This window comes from Carex rostrata, chromosome 1 (assembly GCF_964058835.1).
Source record: "Carex rostrata chromosome 1, lpCarRost1.2, whole genome shotgun sequence".
Taxonomy (NCBI): domain Eukaryota; kingdom Viridiplantae; phylum Streptophyta; class Magnoliopsida; order Poales; family Cyperaceae; genus Carex; species Carex rostrata.
In genome coordinates this window covers 16,633,304-16,640,967 of record NC_135918.1, presented here as the reverse complement: position 1 = coordinate 16,640,967, position 7,664 = coordinate 16,633,304, and positions in this window count along the sequence as shown.

The following is a 7,664-nucleotide window of genomic DNA, read 5'->3' as shown; positions in this document are numbered from 1 at the left end:
CTTTATTGCCTTTTTGCTTGTTTGTTGTTTTTTCATTTAAAAACAGTACCAGTGTGTTTCACCTCTTTGGCTGCTTATTTTCTGTAAACATATTAAATGACCTTGTAACTTTCGATTCTGACAGTGTTGATTTTAGTTTTCTGGCAGTGAAAACGAATGCTGTTATCAGTTTTCTTTTCTTTTTGAAAGCCTTGGCAGTGGCTGCCAATGGAATGTTGTTATGACTTTTCATTCTGATATATATGGGGTTGATTATGAGCAGGGGAAAACTAGAAAATTTTAATAGAGGTGGCTGAAAATTAAAATGCACAAAATGTGATGAGTGAGATTTGAACTCAAAGTCCTCTCAACCACAAGATAGAATATCATATCAAATCCTTTTGTAAATTTATGGTGTTTGCACCAACTTATATTTTAACTATTACAATTCCATGATCATTTCAAATAACAAAATCCGTGATTTATTTTCAAGTAACATATTGACAGCATGTCAGCACGTTGAAGTTTCTTTCGAAATGAGAATATGTTGGTTTGCCCCCATACATTTGTCATAGTAAAGTTCGAAAAGGAAAAACAATTTTTTTTATCTGAACTTGAATACTTGAGCTAGAATGAATTTAAAACACTTGAAAGAAACCATAATCAAGCTTTGAACTTCGTTACAAAAGCTGAAAAAATCAGTGTAATGGATTAGTGACGGCACATAGCACCTTAAGAAATGCATGATTAAGTATTTAAAAGGTTGATAATTCTCAATAACTTTTTTTGGCTTCCACCAATAACATAATTCATTTCAAAAACTCTCGTGTACGATTTATGTTACTTTTGAGTCAATACATGCAGTTGTAAGTTTAATATTAAGAAAACAAAAATTGGAATTTTTGCTAGCTAATAGAACATCTCTATATTTAACATCTGGAGAAATGAATAATTCATGAGAAACCGCTAAATCATTTAATTTGACAATCATATTTACCACACATTTCATGCTATTAATATTTTAGTACATTGATTTCGCACCACTAGATATAGCAATTTAAGATGCTCCCCACTTAAATTTTCACAAGGACACCTTTTTTTTTTACATTTTGCATGATTTATAATTAATTCATGTTAGATTTTTATAGCAGCACAAATTGAATTATTTGAAAATAAATCCTTTTTGGGAGACCAAGAGCATTCTTGCACTTCCTTAATACGTGGACTTTTTGTTGTGAGTATGGCCCAATAATCATATGGCCTATTATTCGAATGGGCTTTAATGGGCACATATAGCTAGGTCCGACCAGAATAGTCCGCTATAATAGAGTAAAGATATTGACATTGCTCGTTTGATTTCATACGATATACGAGTTGGTATATGGCATAAAATCAAAATAACAAAATAACATTATCAATATTTGTAAATCTATATTACATATATACACTTATTTAGCAGATCAAGATGCACTTAATGATATGAGAAAAATTAGTGAGAATACAAGATATACCTTGTTTCAGCCCTCTTTTTTATAATAAAGTCCGTCTCTTCTCTTTCCGTTAACGATTGCTGATTCGATTTTTTTGGTATCTCTGCCTCATCGTTTTATTCTAATTTTCTTTTAACTAGAAATAGTACTCATGGATTATTTGAATGAATTCCTTTTAATTTCAATTAAGCAGAGCCAAAATGTGAACATGAGTCTTTTAAAACAGAAAGAGTGGTGTTTTGCGGCAAGGTTCTAAATAGTGCACTATAGTGTTTTCGGACCATAAAAGCTATGACGCTATCAGTGCTATAGCATGCTATTTCGCACTATAGTGGCACTATATGGCATAGAGTCGTTTTTTAAATCTTTGGTTTTGTGGTACTAATTAGAAAGAAGGTCTTTATAACGAAATGAGGGATTCATATCCTCCCAGATATCTGACTCAGCACAATTGAAACAGACGGTTCAGATTTAATCTCATTTGGTACCTGCTCGGGATAGCATAGAGGGGCAGTATTAATTGTGCTTTGAGATTTGTGTTAAGTTAAAATTACTAAATTTGAGCCGTCCGATTGAATTGTACTCAGTCAGGTAATTAACCTGGGGTATATGTGAATTCCGAAATGAGCGCAATTCTAGTTATTTAAATAACTAGAAAGACCATTAGTCAACAAAAAACAAATTATGTGTATCAGTTTGCAGTTATAAATTTGGTAATAGCTGATACTAATTAATATGTAAAATTTGGTCTCCAAACAGATATTAATATGGAGAACAAGATGAACGGTTCGGATCGACCGTTAGGATTTTAAAAACTCGAATATTGAGCCGTAGCACGGGAGGCCTCTATGCAACTCATAGCACCGTAGCCAAGTCCTATATATATATATATAAGAATATGCTAGCATGCTATGCATAGCATAGAGCCCCTCCATGCAACGCTTTGGATTTCGACTTTTTAAAACTCTAACGGTCGATCCAAACCGTTCATCTTGTTCTCCATATTAATATGTATTTGGAAACCAAATTTTACATTTTTTGAAATTTTTTTACTATTTCTTTAGATTTATTGAAAATCGTTGTTTTTTTATGGTCCAGATTTGCTAAAACCAGCGATTTTCAATAAATCTAAATAAATAGTAAAAAAATTTCAAAAAATGTAAAATTTGGTCCCCAAACACATATTAATATGGAGAACAAGATGAACGGTTCAGATCGACCGTTAGAATTTTGAAAAGTCAAAATCCAAGCCGTTGCATGGAGGGGCTCTATGCTATGCATAGCATGCTAGCATATTCCTATATATATATATAGAGGTTGGCTAAGATCAAAGTGGTAGTTCCCGAGCTTTGGTGCTACCAATTCGTTTTTTAATTTTCAAAGTTCAAAACGTCGATCCGAACCGTTCAAGTTGTTCTCCATATTAAATTGTGCTTGGAGACCAAATTTTACATTTTTCTGATTTTTTTTTACTATTTATTAAGCCACTTTGAAAATCGTTGATCCAACGGTGGCTTAACAAAACAGTAAAATCAGAAGCCACCGTTGGATCAGCTGTTTTCAAAGTGGCTTAATAAATAGTAAAAAAAATTCAGAAAAATGTAAAATTTGGTCTCCAAGCACAATTTAATATGGAGAACAACTTGAACGGTTCGGATCGACGTTTTGAACTTTAAAAATTAAAAAACGAATTGGTAGCACCAAAGCTCAGGAACTACCACTTTGATCTTAGTCAACCTCTATATAAATGTTCTAATAACTGTTCTAATATATTATAATTATGTTAGCTGAGTGCAATATAATTTGTAATTTTAATAATTGGTATAATGTTATTTTGGCTTCCCCCAATGGCATATAATTTATTTTAATAACTTGTTTTTTGTACAATTCATTTACACTTCAATTGATACAATTGCGAGTTTAATGGTAAGAAAAAAGAAGAATTGGAAACATACTAATATAAAATCTCTATATATCATCAGAAAAAAAAAATGAGGAATTGATGAAAAAGCCGCTAATTCATGTAATTTACCTCATCTTTCATACTTTTATTATTTCAGTAAGTACATTGATTCCCCACCACTAGCGCAGCGATTAACATGCACCGCACTTAAATCCTCACGAGGACTCTTGTTTTTACATTTTATACGCTTCATAATTAATCAAGGTAGGTTTTTGATAGCAGCCCAAAATGAATGATCTGAAAACACCTTTTCGGACCAATTAAAATCACGCTTATACTTGCCCAATACATAAATTTTGTGTTGTAAGTCGGCCTGTATTAAACAAATGGACTTTAATGGGCCCATATAACAAGGCCCGACCAATACAATCTCAACTATCTACTTGGATACACCACATACACTTATTTGGTCATTTTTTCATTATTACATGTTTACAATAAAAATATTGTAGTCAAGATAACTATATATAGATCCTAACTTTAGGGTGTAATGCTATATTAAATTTTTATCCGTCTTTCAATGAGCAAATATACGATACATATCTCAAAGTTTAAAACTAAATCCATCTAAAACAGATACATATACGGATACGGAATGAATAATTCACGAATATGGATATACATAACAAATAATCAATTCACGGATAATTGAGTCATGAATTCTAAGATACAAATACTAAATACGAAAATTAACTAATACAAACCAGATATTAAAAATAAAATAAAAGGGAGGTGTCCGGAATGGAGCAGAGAAGAAACATAGATTAAAAAAAAAAAGGCAGCGCCACTACGCCAGAGAATGGAAAGAGAATTAAGTGGTCCGGAGCTCAAGTGATTAGTGTCATATTTAATACTTTAATTAATTTGGGACGTTTATATATGAATCTCGGTCCAATGATATATTAACTAACTTGAGCTCATTGAATTAAACACGGATACAATTAAGTATAGCCTACTTGAGAAATTTGAATATTACAATACAATTAAGTGTAGCCTACTCGAGCAATGATCACTATTTCCAATGATCGAGTAACTTAATTACAAGTGGATAACACAGCTAGCTATTGATCTGAAAGAAAGGAATTTAATTAATCGTCGGTATTAATTAGTATTAGACAGTTTACATGTATATTGTTTGCAATATACTTTTTACAAATTTTGAGGGCTCTCATGCAAATAAAGTGAATCATGAGAGTTCTCCTACTAACAACTTATGTCATGATTTTATAGTAACAAGTACTAATTAAATAAGAAAATGCTCATTCATGACTTAATTTTAGACCTCAACCAAATATATGAATAACATGAACCTCCCCAAAGAAGCTGCAGTTAACTCCTTCAATACACACTACAGCAGATCCGACTTTCTGCCACCGGTTTTCCGGTTGCAGAAAGTAAAGGCGTCGGTCGCAGAAAAAAGGGAACCATGACAAGTAATAATTTAAACCTTGCTTGCAACCCTTAGGAAGTATAGCTGGACCTCCTCCGGCAAGGACTCTACCTCCCTGCCCTGAATGAGACTCATGACGACACTGTAGGACATGGCAAAACTTTCAATGTCCTCCATTTTCGGCTGATCCTCGTCTGATGAGTCAGACGGCGTAGCTGGCAGCGGTGGTCCAGTGAACACTTCAGTCTCTCTTGGCATCTCCAAAAAACTGTAGACAATAATAATTTAAACCTTGCTTGCAACCATGACAAGTATGAAAAGTTGAAAAAAATCAGGATCAACAAACTGAAAAAAGGGAACTTACAATCAATTAATGAGACTTGAAATCCAACCGTTCGTCTATAGACAGAGAGGGGATGTGTGATTATGTGATGTCCTCTACATGCATTCTTTCATGTAGTCTCTCTTTATTGTTACTATGGCCTGCTCAACAGAATCTATGCAATAATTAAGAGTAGAACAATTACAAGAAAAGAATAGAAATGTGCTGACAATTAGAAATGTGCAGCCACACAAAGTATATGAACAACAAATCAAGACATGAAAACTAATTTAAAGAAATTCTTACATCAATGAATGGCACACAGGGGGGAGGTTTAGAAATCACCTCTTCTCTTCCTCTTTCTCTTCTTTTGGGTTTGAAAGAATTGTGAGTGGGAGAAGAGATAAAACTGTTAAAGAATAAACTCAAAAACAGAGACAGATTTTAAGGCGATATCAAATGCGAAGTTGAAGGGGAAATTCTAGATCATTCTGGGAAAATTAATTATGTATTTCACGTTTTTTGAAGTCTAGATTAAGATGGTTCAAGTTTCAAGTCATTTGGAGTTCCCTATAATTTTTTATGACAGTTTTAGTAATCAACCGTCAGAATTGAGGGCTGCTGTTTAGAATTCTGTTTTTACATTTATTTTTTGTATGAATTTTAAGATTTTGTTTTGATGTTAAGACTCTATATATTCAGTAGTGTTATGTGTAGTATGTAAGAGAAGAATTTTTTTTCAAGAATTAATAGAAAGAAATTGGGTTCTTGTTCTCTCTTCCTCCAAAAGCAATATGTTTTTTTTTATCAAAAACAACCTTATATTAGCCTATTTAAACCCTGGGCCGCACCGAATCTGGGCAGTTCCATTCTCTTTCTGACCGCCAAAAAAAGTATGAGAATAAATATGCAGTCACCATAATCACTGACATTGAACCTCACAATAAAAAGAAAAAAGAAAAAAGAAAAAAAGAGGAGCCCACCCAACGAATATGGGAATTGGCATCTCCTGAGATATCTCAATATTCTTAGTTCATTATCTCAAAAAAAAAAAAAAAAAAAAAAAAAAAACTTTTGAGTTGATCGGCAGGCTAGGTAGTGGATGAAATGGGAAAGCTAAGTACTAAACCCCACAAAACAGTGAAATCCTCCTACCAAATGAATTCAAAAGAAAATTCAAAAGGAAAAGAAAGTACCGAATTCCACCCAGAAAGGGTAGCATGTGAAATTCAAAAGAAAATGTTAACCAGCTCATACAGCCATTTTGGGAAAAATTCATACAGCTATTTGACTCATCTCATCACTCAATTTAGTTGTCGTTTGCAGACTAAATTGCAGTGTGCGAGTAGGCAACGAATGAGCTTGGTGCAGGAAACGCAAGATCGACGTCATTCTCACCGACAGTAGCAACAATTGTATCCACCGGAGAAGAGATGGTGGCCAATGCAGTGTCTGACCTGTGCCCCTTTCTCACCACCAGCATTGTTGTCAGTGGTGTCCAGCCGGTTACTAACTTTTTACAAAAAATCATTAATTTAGTATAAACAAGACGGTTACCTCTTTGACGATCTATTTAGAGCCTCTATGGTTTTGTCCACTAATTTTAGTATAAGCAGTGACTTGAAAATAAATTTTATTAGTAGCTTACCAAATAAGATAGCGGCCATTAAATCTTATCATACAAATATTTTGGTACTGTTACCTAAATTACATAGCATAAATAATAAGACGTAGCGATGCTAATGCTTATATATGATTAAAAAATAATTGGCAAAAAATAATTTAAATTAACCACAAGATTTTTCTCCACTCTCTTTTCAAGTCGAGATAGAATGGCGTCTCCCCAGTCCCCAAATTAATTTAAGAGAAAAAGTTGATTTGAAATGTTAACATTAATTGTTATCATTCTTATTACTAGGAATGATGTAAAGTGACAACAATACTACCATTTTTACAATCTTATGTCAACAAATTGAAACATTTACCAGTTCATCAACGATTGAATTTAAAAAATAGTATATAAATAATATTTTTTATGTTAAATGTATTCAAATAGTACACGAAAAGTTACAACTTGAATATTTACCAGAACCATGTCCCCATTAGTCCCTTCTCTATTGAGGTAATTTTGTTGTTTATTATAACCAAATTTTTTTCTTGAAACATTTGATTGGTACCAAGAAGTATAAATTATTTTTTTTCTTGTTTATAAATATGTGAATTCATGGAGAGCTGACTAGTGTTTCGTTAATCCATAGCAAATTCCAAAACTCATCATGAAAATTCAACAGTAAATGACAGGACTTCCTGCCCAAGTCTTTTCAATGATATTATTCTACAATAGTTATAATACAATTAAATGTTTATCAGTTTGTAAGCTTTAATTAATAAAAATATTAGTCTATATTTTTCATCAAAAAAGGGGAAAAATTGTAAATATTAATTAATGAACTAATATACTCTTAATTCAAAGCACTTCTACATTCAGAGAAAGATTTTGTTTTGCTGAACAATTTATTC